Source organism: Cryptomeria japonica, chromosome 4 (assembly GCF_030272615.1).
Source record: "Cryptomeria japonica chromosome 4, Sugi_1.0, whole genome shotgun sequence".
Lineage (NCBI taxonomy): Eukaryota > Viridiplantae > Streptophyta > Pinopsida > Cupressales > Cupressaceae > Cryptomeria > Cryptomeria japonica.
In genome coordinates this window covers 596,517,263-596,532,487 of record NC_081408.1, presented here as the reverse complement: position 1 = coordinate 596,532,487, position 15,225 = coordinate 596,517,263, and the positions used below count along the sequence as shown (strand labels likewise).

Here is a 15,225-nt window from a genome sequence, read left to right as displayed (position 1 = left end):
TACATAATAAATTTCTCATGTTTGTAAAAGATCATTTTTTGATCTCAATAGGAGACATTTCCTCTCTTATTCAGGGCTAAACATACCAATTCCTATAATTCAAACCTACACCACACAGAGTTTCATTCTCCTCTATAAATTTTCCCATATCTTGTCTATTAGAGAATAATATTTTTTAAGGATGAGAAATTTCAGTCTGATATAAATCTTTCCAGAAAGTTTTGATCACATTTCCAGATGAGAAAAACACATTGTTCTTGCTTCTTAGTCGGCAATGAGCTGAACAAGAGCTTTTCCTGTATTTCCCCCAGTAAACAGAGAATTGAATGCTTCCAAGATGTTCTCAATTCCCCGTGTCACATCTTCTCTGTATTTGATTTTACCTTGTTGCATATACCCTCCCATCCCCTTTACAAATTTCTCCACTCAATGGAGATAGTGAAGTGCAAGGAAGCCTTGCATTTTCCCATATTTTCCTACCAAGTTAAAAAGGTTTCTCACTCCAAAACTTTCCTTCCAATCCTGCAATGAGATTTATCCATGCCATTAGCACAGAGTGGATCAACTCCAAAGATTACAGAAAATAGTTTTCCTTACTTGGTTATATTGAGAGATCATTCCACATATGGGGATCCTAGCATTCATATTGATGTGGCTGAGAACATCCTCTAGCATTTGCCCTCCCACATTTTCAAAGTAAATGTCTATTCCTCTAAGAAAGTACCTAATCAGGAGTCACAAGATCATTCAAGGAAAGAGGATTGAAATCTACTTATGCATCATGTCTACTTCACTTCCTTAACTTACTTCGACAGTGTTGCATCCAAATCTGTCTGTCTTGTAATTGAAGGCATCATCAAATCCAAATTCTTCTTTCAACATCTTCACCTGTCAATGCAACACAATTTGTATAGCCAATGCATAGAGTTAATAGGTTAGGGTAGTTTAGAGTTAGAACACCTGAATGAAATGCATGAATTGAAAATAAAAAGCAAGCACTTTCTTACAGCAGTGTGGTAAACATGGCATTCAACCTATCTATAGCATTCACTCTTCACAAAAAAGAAGTCCTGAATGAAATGCTAGTGTAGACACCCAAAATTGTCCGGTCTAATTAAATAAATATTTTATTTATTTAATTATCTAAGCTTAATTCTTCTATTAATTAAATAAATCTTTATTTATTTAATTAATTCATTTATCCTCTTCTAGCCTTATTTCTCATTTAAATAAATACATTTATTTATTTAAATTGTCCTTTTCCTAAATTAAATAAATATCTTATTTATTTAATTGATCTCACTCCTTCTATTAATTATATAAATCTTTATTTATTTAATTAATTCATTAGCCTTTTCTACCCATGACACATGTCATTCATCTCTTAATTCATACACTACCTATCCCTTTCATTATTTTATTATTTCTTTTACCTACCCTCTAATCATAGCCGGCCTCCTTTTAAGCCTCTCAATCTTATCCCTCCATTTCATATAGTGTCTTCTATATAAGGAGATACTTCCTTCATTATCAACCCTGGCTAATCAATTTATGCACTTGACTACACTACGCTCTTGGCATATGCGATCCTACTTGCAACCACATTCCGTTCTTTGTTGAGCTCTTGTGCACATAAAATCTGAGAGCAAATATATCAAGCAAGATCAATGGAGATAGGAAGAATGGAGATCCAAACCCTATTGGACATGTGATGGTATAATCTTTGTGATTTCATTTGATTTGCATTGTCTTAGGTAATCTTCATATGTTATGGTGGATCTTTGTTGTTGTTAGACTAGAGTTTTGTGGTTGAATTCATTTAGCTTTTCAATATCGTTATTATTGTTATCCATTTTCACCATATACATTTTGGCATCCCCGGTGGGACTCTTGTCCCTTTTTGCATTTAACATCCTTGTTGCAGATTTTGTGTTTTTGAAGCAGTAGATCTCACATTTTCAATAGCATTTTGATATTTTCGCGTCTGCGCACTTTCGGATCGCGTTTTTGATTTTCTGGCACGTCTGCGACATCTAAAGTCGCGTCTGTGTTATCAACAGCATTTTATTTTGCAGATTTTGGAAACCGCGTTTGTGTTCATAAGTCGCGTCTGAGGTGTTTTTAGACGCGTTTGTGTCCAGAAGTCGCGTCTGGGTTCTGGAGCCATGTCTGTGTCTCACAGAGCCACGTCTACATCACGAAGTCGTGTCTGTGTCATAGGTAACCGTGTCTGTGCGCATCGGTTTCAAATTATTTTTTTTGGGTTTATTGATTTGGTTTTGAGTTTTGCATTTAATGTTTCAAATCTAGTTTATTTTGAGCTAACATTTTCAGATCTAGCTAACGAAATTGGTGCAGCTTGTCTTCAAAGCAAAATCATTTTGTTGAAGGCCCCTATTTTCACAAAGTCTTTTGGATTTAAAATTTACCTAACTTGTGTGCTTGCAGGAAGGGGTGATTATTTGAAACAAATCCAAACTACTAACAAATCTTTGTTGCAGGTCCTTGGAAAGGGTTTTTGGATTTTTATTGTTTGCCTTGTTTTCATAGACTAGCAAACACTTCAGTTGGTGCACTAAAATTGAATCATTGTCTTTTGTGTCTTGAGCAATAGACTCTTTTTGTTTAATCTTTAGAGGGCCTGTCTTCCCGTGTGGTCATTAGGACTACTAGTGAGAAGATAACGACCCAAGTGGTAGCAAAAGAAAAGCCATCTTCTTCCAAACCACTATAAATAACTGTATTCATGGTGAAAACTATGAATAACGTGTGCTGATTAGTTCATATCGACACTATGTCTCCCCATAAACCCGTTTGATCAAATTTATTTGATCATTTGTAGGGCGTAACCCCTACCGGCTAGGAGCCTTCTGTATTTACAGAGCTGAAAGTGCTGCATGTATGGCCACACGAGCGGGTGCCCTTACTAGCACCTTTTTGTTTTAGAAGCCAAAATCCTTCTAGTTGTTGAGGCAGGAGGTCGGACCTCTGGTAGCGGCCCACACACATACGGTTCTTAGTAGAGATACAAAGTTCACCATGGGGAGTTTTCGTGGGGACTGATGCTTGGCTGACCCGAGAAGTGAGTGCTGAGGGTGGAGTCAGTGAGGTCAAGCATCTAAGTATCCACTCTGAATAGCGTAGCCTAGGGGGTAAAACCCCATGTGGGATCAACAACTATTGTCTTGGCCAGCCATAAGAATTGTGCTTGACTTATTTTGAACATTCAAAACATTCAAGACCAAACAGCAAAACATTGTGTCTTTTGTGTCTTCAAGTGTATGCAAAACATTTTTACATCAAACAATACACTTTTTTGAGTCATTTTGGAATCTAGACACTTACAAACATTGGGTCTTCATCAACACTGTGTCCTCTTGTCACGAAAAACAGTCAAACAGTTAGATTTGGTCACAACAAAAATGACTTCACAGATTGGAAAAAATTGCACAAATTTTGCAGAAACGTGTCTGTGTCTGACATAATAGCATCTGTGTTGTGTAACCGCGTCTGTGAAGGGCAGAAACGCGTCTGTGTTTCCAGAATCAACAGTGCATTTTACAAAAATATTAGAAGCACGTCTGTGTTAAACAGAACCACGTCTGTGTCAGGAAATCGCATCTGTGAAGTATACAGGCGCGTCTGTGTTCAGAATTGGAAAAATTTTACAGTCCAGCAAACAAGAGCAATCAGTTTCGGAATTCTTGAGCTTCCTAGGTCATTTCTCCAGGGTTTCATTTAGCATTCAACCTGTCTTTGGGTCTCACAAAGTCCATCATTGCTTTACACCTCACATTGCATTTACATTTGTCTAAACTTGAGTCAAAAGGTCACTTGCTTGTCCTCACTATACTTTGTCAACATACTACATACAACAACATTTTGCTAAGTCAACATACTACATACAACAACATTTTGCTAAGTGGTCTCTCATCAAGGTCTATCACCTTTGGGTCTCATTTGGTCTTACTTAGAGTCAAGGTCAACTCACCTCATCAAGAGAAACTATCCTCTCTTTGGAAGTCACACCTACTCTACTACATACATACTTGGTCTTACACTTTGGACATTGCAAGTACACTTCAAATTCATTTACATTCCATCCAACCCTTGGTCTTCCATACTTTTTCCATTTTCATCTAGTCTCACACATCTCGGTCAATACCTAGTTCATGGTTGAAACCCGTCTTCAAAAATCTAGGAGAGAAACTAAAGAGGCTCAAGAGTCCACAAACATGAGTTCTTATGAATATGACAATGATATCTTTTTCAATTCTGATCATACTACATTACCTGACATGGATGCCTATAGAAACATTCCAAATGTTGAGAACATGGACACTACAAACAACAATGCTACACATAATGACAATATGGACAACTTTTCCGTACATTCAACAGATGTGGAAGAATCCATTATGAATCCCCATTTCAATCGATTGGTTGAGGAAATAATGAGGAGGGATAGACAATACTTCTTACAAATGATGGCACAAAGTGGAGCCAAGATACCTCATGATTTTGACATGTCTCAAATAATGGAAAATCGACCTTTGCAACAAACTCACTCCAACATGGATCAAAGAAGACCTAATAGTGGAGGCAATAGAGGACCACATATGGTGCTTGAATCACCATCATCTTTGTTTCAAAAACTAGAGGTCCCACATACACATGGTCAAGCATATGATACTCACTTTCATAGACCATTATGGAAGTCTTATGCAGAGAAATATGCTCAATCACATATCAATGCTAAGGATCAACCACCAAAGCAATTGGATATTCAAAGGCATGCTCAAAATTTGGACACAAGGAAACCCCGTGTCAAATTTGGGGGCAACACATTAGAACATGACATGCCTGTAGAGTATGGTATACATGGACAAAATAGATATTTCATTCCTCAACATGAATCTATACCAAGTGGTCCATATATGCAACATCATTATAGACCTCCTCCATATGAACATGTGTATGATCAATATCATCCATATATGCAACATGCTCCTCCTCCAAATGGTGCCTCAAGCATAGGGTATGGTCCAATAAGTCGATCTCCACCTAAGAACAATTTGGAGCAACAAATTAGGGACTTACAAAAGAAAATGGAGGACATAAATACACCGAAGCCAACATACACAATGAGAGACATATGTCCTTAGCCATTTGACAAGAGCATTCCAATGCCTCCTTTTCCTACACACTTTGTGATGCCTAAATTTGATAAGTATAGAGGAAAAGGGGATCCTAAGGCACACATAAGATAGTTTTTCACAGCTTGCATTGAGGTAGCAGCAGAAGAGACATATTTGATGAGATTATTCCCATAGAGCCTAGGCGATCAAGCTATGGAATGGTTCTCCCAGCTTCCACCTGGTGTTAAGTCATGGGGTGACTTAGTAGAGGCATTTATTCAACATTTCTGCTACAATATAGAGACAGACATATCAGTCACTACTTTGTGCAACACCAAGCAAAAAGAGGGAGAGTCTTTTGCATCATTTTTACAAAGATGGAGGAATCTAGCCAGTAGATGCTCTTGTGAAATTCCACAAAAACAAATGGTAGAAATGTTCACCCAAAATGTTAACAAAGACATTGGCTATGATCTAAGGAAAGCTTGTTAGTCTACCTTCAAGGACGTCATTGAAAAAGGCTTAGCAACAGAAAAGGTCCTAATTGAACAAGGAGTCATTAAGATATTCAAGGAAAACAAAGATGACTTTAAAGGAAAAGACAAGCCAAGATTTTGGAATAGAAACAAGAACACAGTCAATGATGGTGTTGTTGACGCCAACACAGTGTGACCCAAATTCATTTTTTCTGGATCAAGTTCTACAAACAATCAAGTGAATACTCAAACAACTTCCAGATCATGGAGGAAGTATACTCCATTGGGAGAACCACTTGAGTGGGTCTTCAAGAAGCTAGTGGTAAACAAGGTAATCACAGTTCTAGATTTTCCTCCATATGAACCAAAGGTTAAACCAAATTGGTGGAATGATGATGAGTATTGTGAATTTCATAAGAGCAAGGGTCATAAGATAGGAAATTGTCATCGACTGAAGAACATCATACAAGATCTCATTGATAGAGGTGACATTGAGATTGAGGGACACTCATCCAATCAAGAACATGAGATGTTTAAGGAACCATTCCCAAAGCATGACAAGGGAAAAGCTAAAGCCACAGATGACCAAACCAATTATACCAGAGCAACCTATAAATATGATTCAACTATCAATCACATTTCAATGGACAATTGCGTCTCTACCATTATCATCAAGGACAAAAACCCTGAAAATTCTACCCAGAGACCCAAGATTGTCCTAAAAGGTGTTGGATCTTCTTCCAAACCTACCTCTGAATGTAATGTCACAACCCACCGAGGTAAATTCACTTTGCAAGGAGCTCCAGCTAAAAACACCACTTCCTCATCAACCAAACCTGAGTATGATCTTGTAGAACAGTTAGGGAAGACACCCGTGCTCATCTCCATACTTGAACTCTTACGCATATCCCCCGCACATAAAGCTATTCTTGAAAAAACCTTGAGAGACACTGTCGTTCCTACTGATCTGAATGTGGACCAGTTTCAAGCCATGGTGGGATACCTTTCCATTCCACACTCCCTTACATTCACAGAAGCCGATGACGCCTTCGTAAGTCAGCCACATAATGCACCTTTACACATTGAAGCCTTCATACACAAACATCGAATAAAACAAGTTCTGATAGATGGAGGAGCAGGTCTGAACATTTGTACATTGAGCACTATTAAACAATTGGGATATTCTGACAAAGCTGTGAATTCTACGAACAAAATTACCATCAAAGCATATGATGATGAAGAACGTTCATCCAAAGGCACAGTCACCTTACCTCTTAGAGTTGGGCCAGTTACGAAGGATGTGGTTTGTCAAGTCCTAGACCTTGATCTCACCATATTGCTAGGACTCCCATGGATTAATGAGATGAGCGCAGTCCCATCTACATATCATCGTTGCATCAAGTTTCCACACAATGGAGTTGAAGTGATTGTCAAAGCTGACCCAAATCCATTCATATATTGCAACAATCTGCAACCTCGGTCAGAAATAACAATCCCAGTCAATCGAGAAGCTATTCCTTCTTCAACATATGTGGATCCAGAATCCTTGAAAGCTTCTACATCAAAACAAGCAGAGCTCAAAGAAAAATTCAAGACTAAAGATCTAGGATGTGGTGAGTATATCTTTCATGTTGATCAACTCCCACTATATCTTAAGACATTTAGTCAACAAGAACATACTACAAACAATTTGCAATTCCAAGGAATTGGATATGAACCAACTAGTGTTATGGCTACTAAGTCTGAATGCAAATCTCCTCTAGTGGTGCAAGCACCTCTTGGTATCAATAGTCCTAAGAGTGGTTCCAACAAAGAATCTATTGATCATATCGCCAACCCTCTTAAGAACTCACATAGCCTTACTATTTCATCCACTCCTTCCATTTGCACTCCACTTCCAGACTTGGATCAACAAGAATCACAAAAGCCCTTACTAATTGGTGATAAAAAATCGAGCTTTAAAAAGAAAAATCTAAAAGTAAAAAATAAAGGAAAGCCCTTTAGTCCAAATCAAAATCAAAAGCTATTGGACTCTGCAAAAATCAAAGTCAAGGATAAAAATCCTATGAAGCAAAAAGAGAAAGAGATGATCTCCCCTAATATCAAAATAACTAGGGGCAAAAGTTCTAAAATTTCAAATCAAAAAGCATACTTGTTGATCCTAAGTCTCCATCATGTCATCATACTTTCACTTCTTTTCACAATCATAAGCCTTCATCACTCATCCACTTGCTCCGCACATCCTTTCCCTTATGGCGATACATCATGGACCTTTAATGGAGCTTCCTTGAAGGACTTTGTTATCAGATATGCCCAAACTTCTTCAGGTGACATGCATACAGGCCTGTGTAGTCCACATATTAGTAATTCTATCTCAGTTCCTTTATCAAGGAAGACAGTCACTCAAGCTACACATCATTCAATCAAGGAACAATGCAGCTACAATCACAAGGTAAAGCCTTGCACATTTGAGGTGGGTGATTTAGTTCTCAGAGAAAACCCCAAAAATTAGCAAGATAGAGAGAAGAAGGGCAAGTTCGAACCAAATTGGCTTGGTCCTTACATCATTACAGCAGCATATGGATCTAGGCATATCAGCTCTCAACTACAGAAGGTGAACCTTTGGAGGATCCTATCAATAGCATGCACCTTCGCAGGTTTTACACATAGCTCTTCAGAGTATCCTAATTCAAAAATACAAAAAAATAAAAAAAACTCCAAAAATTCAAAATACAAAAAAATTATAAAAACATAAAAAATCGTTACTTGGTGAAAACCTGGCAAACAGGCATCTTGTGACAACAAAAAAATTAAAAATAAAAATTAAAAACAGAAAAACATCTTCGTCCAACGGTGAAAACCACTTCGGTGGCACCCTGGGCAAGTACCATGGTGAAAACTAGGTCACCAGCGCCATGTGTAGAGACATTGCTCCTCCCTCCTTCAGGATTCTCTTTCATCACTTCACTTTGCACACACTCACAACCTATCCATTCATAATAAACTTACCCATTCCCATCATGGCTTGTTATTGATCCACCCAAGATTGGTTAGCCATTCATAATAAACCTCCCTTTTCACCTCCCTTTCCATCCATAATAAATCAGCTCCTATCTATGGCTAAGGAAAATCCTACGTCTAGTAATGGGTGTGGAATTGAGAACATCACATGTTTCGAGGAGTACAGTTTCTTCCAGCTTCCTTCAGTCTATTCGTGCACAATCTGCAATAAAGCAACATTTGCATCACAGATCTGCAATAAAGTTCTGTCTTCTTTGCAATAAAGTATCAGTTTCATGGATTCAGTCAGTTTCAGATGAGACACAGCAGCAACAATGGGCTTCAACAAAATCAAATCTTTCAACAGACTCAGACAACATATGATTATGTGCTATCTATCCTTTTTGTGAAAGTAAACATTGTGACCACAATCAAATAAGACTTATACAAGTGACAAGGGACACTAAACTTGAGGACTACAGTGAATGTTGGTGTCGAGTCTTGGTTTTCTTTTGATTTTATCTTCTTGGTGACATGTCTTTTAGCTTTTCCAGGATGTCTCTGACTAGATATTTTATCTCTAGGATGTCTTTGACTAGAAAGGTGAGGATGGGGTATCGTCACCTATTTGTATTTGCTGTCTATGGATTGTCTCTTAGTAATGCTATGACTTGTCCAAGGATATGAGGACACTGAGAGTCTAGTGTGAACTGGGGCATTCCTTGTTTGCAACTGTCTTATCTCCATGCAAACAGGTACAATGACTTTCTGGGTCAAACATATGCCTCGATTGTCATAACCTACTTGCCATAATAAAGCTCAATGATGATAACGCACAAGAAGCTCTTTCACTTTCATATCTTCTGTCTTCCATCCCCCTTTCTTGATTGACTTCCATCATCCTTCTCGAGTCCGCGTAGCTTGCTATCACATGACTGAGTATAATGACACACCAAAAACATTTGCATTTCATGTAGTTGCACCTGCATTACCACATATAAGCATTTCATACATACATATAGATATCACAACTGCATCACATCCTACACACAACACATGTTAGCACAATTTACATTTGCATTATCATATCCATCCGCATTTCATACATTCACATTTGCATTAGCATAACAAATAAAAACATAAAAGAAAAAAATATTGTATTTCATCATATACATATTTGCATCCATATCATAAGCATCACATAAGAACATCTCATCACATAGGTACACATGCATATAGCTGCCGCAAAGATGAATCATCTCATATATATATATATAAAGTGTCATGATACAATAATGTCAAAATCATATGGCTACAATCACCCGCAGGTGTCTACATCATCATACAAAAATGGTACAATACTGATACATAGGGAGCCCTCTACGACTATGATGAACTCCCTCCCTCAGAGCCGGCTGGCCTCGACGGAGTCTGAGCCCTAGAAGGACCTGCCCCAAGATCATCTCTCCTGGCCCCTGTGTCCTCTACAGCCACCCCTCGTGTCTCCCTATCCGGATAGAGGAACCCACTGATAACTCCTACCAATACTACTGGTAGTGCTAATCTTGTCTCTGTCATCGTGTCCCATGCCACGTGTCCAGCCCTCATCTCTAGTCCTGGATCCTGAAACACTCATCTAAGGGCATCCTTGTCTCCGTCTCAATCGTACGGAATCAGCTCCCCATCAATCGGTATCCGCATAATCCTGTATACATCCTCTAGGGTGATTGTCATCTCCCCCATCGGCAAATGGAATGTGCATGTCTCAGAGTGCCATCTCTTAGCTAAAGCAGTCAACAATCCCATGTTCGCCCGAAACTTAGGCACATACAGAATGTATCATAAACCCATAACCTCAATAGCAGCCCTGTCCTCGAATGTCAGCTCTGGTCGTAACCTCTGAGTTGATGGGAATCTGTCCTGTGACTCCAGCATAGGTAGTTACTCCTACAGTCAAGCAAATCAATCATCTCAGTCCTAGTGACACTCACTATTCATCACGAAGTGTTGCTTCTATCCCAGTGGTACTCCCTGTTCATCACAAAGTGCTGCTCACATTTGCACTCACTGTTCATCACAAAGTGCTGCTCATATTTTAGTACTCCCTGTTCATCACAAAGTACTATATCTTGGTACTCACTGTTCATCACAAAGTGCCTTGATCTATCCTATCCTAGGGCCTCTGCTTGAGTGAATCCTCTTGAGAAGTTTCCTAATTGGCAACGTATGTTCTATCACAGAATTGTCAATCCTAGCCCTATTTGCTATCCTAGTCTTCCCTAGAGAACCTGCTTGAGTGTATCCACTTAGCAGCTTATCTAATCGACAGCATATGTTCATCACAAAACTGCCGATTTGACCTAGAAGACAAAAATTCACATTTTTGGACACAAACGCGCTTTCCTGACATAAACACGCATTTATTAAATTACCTAGTATGCATTAATGACAACAATAAATGCATCAAAGTACAATGAGGTTTTGTGGTACTTACTAGCTCTCCTGCCTCTGCTGGCCTCTGGAATCGGCGAACACGGTCGAATCTGTGAACCAAAGCCATCGCTACTGACTGCTGCTGCTCTTTTCTCTCTCTGCACTCTAATCTCTTGGAGGTGTAGATGACAATGAGGATGTATTTCCCTCGTGGTCTATCTTATAGACTACCCTAGCCCTAGTCTCCTGTGTTAGTCTTCATTATCCCGTGACTTTGTCACTTTATCCAGTCAGTCCATTCTATCCTGTCTTTCTTATCGAGAGATTGTCTGCGATCTTTTCACACATTTTCATCCAATCTCTGGAGGGGGCATATCATTCCCATCTTGGGGCAACTCTGTATCAGTTCATCTTATCTTCTTTGAAACAACGCGACAAGCCGCACTGTCTCAAGGAGGGGCAAAATGTAGACACCCAAAATTGTCTTGTCTAATTAAATAAATATTTTATTTAGTTAATTATCTAAGCTTAATTCTTCTATTAATTAAATAAATCTTTATTTATTTAATTAATTCATTTATCTTCTTCTAGCCTTATTTCTCATTTAAATAAATACATTTATTTATTTAAATTGTCCTTTTCCTAAATTAAATAAATATCTTATTTATTTAATTGATCTCACTCCTTCTATTAATTAAATAAATCTTTATTTATTTAATTAATTAATTAGCCTTTTCTACCCATGACACATGTCATTCATCTCTTAATTCATACACTACCTATCCCTTTCATTATTTTATTATTTCTTTTACCTACCCTCTAATCATAGCCGACCTCCTTTTACACCTCTCAATCTTATCCCTCCATTTCATATAGTGTCTTCTATATAAGGAGATACTTCCTTCATTATCAACCCTGGCTAATCAATTTATGCACTTGACTACACTACGCTCTTGGCATATGCAATCCTACTTGCAACCACATTCCATTCTTTGTTGAGCTCTTGTGCACATAAAATCTGAGAGCAAATATATCAAGCAAGATCAATGGAGATAGGAAGAATGGAGATCCAAACCCTATTGGACATGTGATGGTATAATCTTTGTAATTTCATTTGATTTGCATTGTCTTAGGTAATCTTCATATGTTATGGTGGATCTTTGTTGTTGTTAGGCTAGGGTTTTGTGGTTGAATTCATTTAGCCTTTCAATATCATTATTATTGTTATCCATTTTCACCATATACAGCTAGAATTGGAGTTAAAAAGAAAGCAATTTCTCATAGAAGTGTATGTAACATGGCATTCAACCTATCTATAGCATTCCCTCTTCATAAGAACCCACAGTTAGATGATAAATCTTTTATCATCACAAAGTACTATCAACCTTCAACTGAGGTATGTGAAGGTTACAGTCAAAGTGCTAGATAGAAACCAGAACACTAGTAGATGAAGCCATCCATAACCACATTAAACAACAAAATTTCTCAAATATGCACATTATATAGAAGCTACACCATATTTGCTTTGAACCTTCTGAAATAATAGGGATATAGACAAAATATACCAAATTCATTTTAGTATATATGAAAATTTCAAATTATAATCATCAAATAGATGTTGAAAGGATTACAACACATTCAGAATTAGTCATCTGTTTGCAACCATATCTATGACATCTATAGGAAATCTTATAATGAAACCATCAGAGCTTAACAAGTCCTAGAGACCTATGGGCATGGAGGACAATTAAAATTATATTATCTCAAACTAGCTAAGAATTTAAGAAAGAATTGCAAAAGATCAGTAGAAATCACCTATAGGTCACTACCAGCACTGCCAACAACAAGACACCCTTTGATTTTAGCCAACTGTCCCACTATAATTCATGTTGCCCCTGCTGCAGCAGAAACCAGCACCTCATCTCCAGGTTTAGGCTCTCCAATTAGCACCAAATTTGCCCAAGCAGTCAACCCTATCATGCCTGCTCAATTTCACAAAAAGCCTCAAGTCTACCCAAAAAAATGCCTTTAATTGACCGTTGGAAGTATGTTGTATGTATTCTATGTTGTATAGTCAATTAAGGCTTTTGTGCATAAACACTAGGGTTCTATACCTTTTTTAAAGTGCATATACCAGTCTTTTGAATTTTGCCCATAGTTTTAAAGCAGTCTTTTGAATTTCTAGTGTACTTATTAGTACTTGCTGTTAGGCAATATTATTGTAATGAGTTTTTTGTTTTTCCACTTAACTAGTTATTAAAAAAATTAATTTGAACCAATCACAAACAAATTTTAACTTTTAATTTTTCAATCTTTTTATTTACCAAAGTCTAATTGTACAATTTTTAACATTATAAATTACGAAAATTATTTTTCTGTACACTTATTGGCTAAATACAATTTAGGTGTTATAAGCAGATTTTTAGGAAATCCAAAATAATTAGTTTTAGTTGCAACTATATAGCTAAAAATATATGTAAATTTAAGAAAATTTTGACATCAGTTTCTTAAGCTTTTCGAAGGCATATAGAATTTTATAATGTTATATTATTTTAATAATATATTATTATAACATAAATATATCTATAATCAAATCAAATAATAAAAGTATCAAATTGTATAAAATTTTAAGGGATATATATTTATAATAATAATTACATAAGTAAAAAAAATGTTATGCTATAATAAAATAAATTGATTTGTTATTTTTAGTTACAGTTTTTTTTATTGAATTGATATGCTTAAAACTAATTATACTTTTATACATATTTTATTATATTTAAATTACAATGAATTTAAAAAATTATTACTATTTATATTTAATTAATTTGACTTAATAAAATTATTATCTATCAAGACTATTGTTATTTATTATTAATTTTAATTTTTCTTAATATTTAATTTTTGATATAGTTTTGTTTACACATTTTTGTTTATTATATTTTAGTTTTTAAAGTAGATTTAAATCTAAAACTATTTCAATTATTTAACTTTATTTTGTGAAATTAAAAATTTATTAAGATTTCTTTGATTTATATTATTTTTCTAGTAAAATATAAATTATTATGAAATAATTATGTTTAATTTTTTTTATCTTAATTATTATAATTTTTAAAATATAATCATTATTAAAATTAAATCATAATTATTATTAAAACTATACTAAAAACAAGGCAAGTACTAGCCACTATGTGGCACTTGTTGTTTATTGTTGTATTGTGAAAAGGTTAAGTTTTTTATAATAATGAAGAAGGTCTGATTTGAAACGTTGATACAAATAAATCTTATACAACAAAATCCATTATTTTTTCATTATGAACTGTGAAAATCTGATGTCTCTTATTATATCATATATTTATTTGCTTCAAATTCTATATACATTACTTTACTTATAATTATTTACCAAGAGACCCCAAATAACATGGTATAAAACATTATATTTCAAATGAGGTTTGTATTTGGATTAGGTAAAAATATGGAGTTGATGCAATCAAATGGGTGGAAGATATTAATTTTTTTTTTTTAAAAGGGGTAAATTTTTTATTAATTTATAGAAGAATGTTATATTATAAATATGGTAGAGGCTTCAAATTAGTGTAATAGATTTCTTTTTAATTTTATTTCGGAGAAGTATTTTAAATAATATAATATTGTATGAAATTGAATTTATTTTGAAATATTCATAACTGTATATACATATTCTTAGACATTTAGTTCTATCATATTGATTTACACATACTCTTTTTTATTTGTCTCGTCAGATTCAAGATTCAAAGTTCAAAATTCACTGATTTACCCCTTGACCTTTATATCTTGAGTTCAATAAACACACTTTTAGTGCAATTTGATGTTACATTTTTTGTATTTAAAGACTTTCAACTCCCATGCTCCGACTTCTTGAAAAGACTAAAAATTCAAATACAACATTTTTAGTTTCAGTTTAGCTTTATATATCATTTTGACTCTTCTAAACACTAATAAAAATAAAAGATATGTATATTAATGTCAATAAAAAATAAGAGTGAATTTGAAGAGTGAGTGAGTTCCACTGCCAAGAAAGAAATGCCAATCAATGATTGAGAACACTTCAGAAAAGTTAGTAAAAACTACAGATTGTTTTGGTGAGGTTATAAAAAATCCCCTGATTTATTGAGGAAAAAATAGTTTTAGGCCTTAAA

At 35.6% G+C, this 15,225-nt stretch overlaps 1 pseudogene; it reads right to left on the bottom strand.

The window, feature by feature from the left end:
* Window positions 1-264: 264 nt before the first annotated feature.
* Window positions 265-13,203, bottom strand: LOC131035287 (NADPH-dependent oxidoreductase 2-alkenal reductase-like; annotated as a pseudogene).
* Window positions 13,204-15,225: the final 2,022 nt, after the last annotated feature.